Source organism: Meriones unguiculatus, chromosome 11 (genome assembly GCF_030254825.1).
Source record: "Meriones unguiculatus strain TT.TT164.6M chromosome 11, Bangor_MerUng_6.1, whole genome shotgun sequence".
NCBI lineage: Eukaryota > Metazoa > Chordata > Mammalia > Rodentia > Muridae > Meriones > Meriones unguiculatus.
This window is the reverse complement of record NC_083359.1, coordinates 46,090,586-46,091,673: the sequence shown is the minus strand read 5'-3', so window position 1 is coordinate 46,091,673 and position 1,088 is coordinate 46,090,586.

The following is a 1,088-nucleotide window of genomic DNA, read 5'->3' as shown; positions in this document are numbered from 1 at the left end:
TGAAGTGAATGTAAAGGTTATGTGTGCACACATGTACCTGGGGGAATGTGGAAGGGGTTCTTTGGGGAGGTCAGGGTGCCTCCCAAGCACATGGCAGACATTCTTGCAGAGCAGTTCTGACTGATGAGGAAGTTCTTCTATCCAACAAAAGAAAGCTGAGCTCTCTGGAATGGGACGTGTTAATGTGGGGGGTTGTAGATAAACGCACTGTGGTGGCATTTGGGATGTTGTGTAAATGTGCACGAAGAGGGCCTTAAGGCTCCCCAGGAACCATGTTGGAGATGAGCTGCTCTAGATATAGGCTCAGTGGCTCAGGAGGGCAACAGTGAGGCCAGCTGCCTTAGAGGGGAGTAGTAGAAGGTTGCTGATAGGGTAATGACAGCCAGGGTGAGGTGGTTTTACCAAGGTGTATGGGAACTGATTGTGGAGCAAAGGGGGGAATATTGATGAATCAGTGATTCTGCCAGTGGTTGCAGAAATAACCAGCTCACCAGGCCTGTTCAAGAAGAGGCCAAACAAGATGAGACAACTACAGTAAACCAGCCCTGGGTTTCTCCAAGTTGACTGGTGTGCTGTGGAGGTGGTAGGTGTGCCTAGCCTGGGGTGAGGAAGAGGAAGTGATTCAGCACTACACATGCCTACACTGCCTAAAAACAAACACATTTGAATTTGCTCTTCAGTACCTCTGTCGTCTTACCCAGACATGGTTGGGGACACCTAAGAGTCACCCAGAGCCTCTACATGGGAACCAAGCATTTCATTAGACTTCTGGTTAGCTTAGGCTTTCTCGAGGCTCCCTAAAAGTTGGTAACCTTAAAATTCTGGACTGGCAGCTAGTGCAGGAGTGACACTTTCTGAGCAGCCCTAGGATGCTTGGGTACAGCCTCTTGTTTGCCTTTTGTGGTTCAGTCTTTATCCAACTTTCTGCTTCCCGAAAGTCCTTTGCAATCTTTACTTGATAGGCCAGAGCTTGCCTGGAGCCACATCTGTCTACCAGAACTAGTCCTTGGACCTGGGCCACTCACCACACTGCAGGCCCTGCCCCATCAGCAGGGCCACAAGAGTGTGACTTAGCCAGTATCACTGAA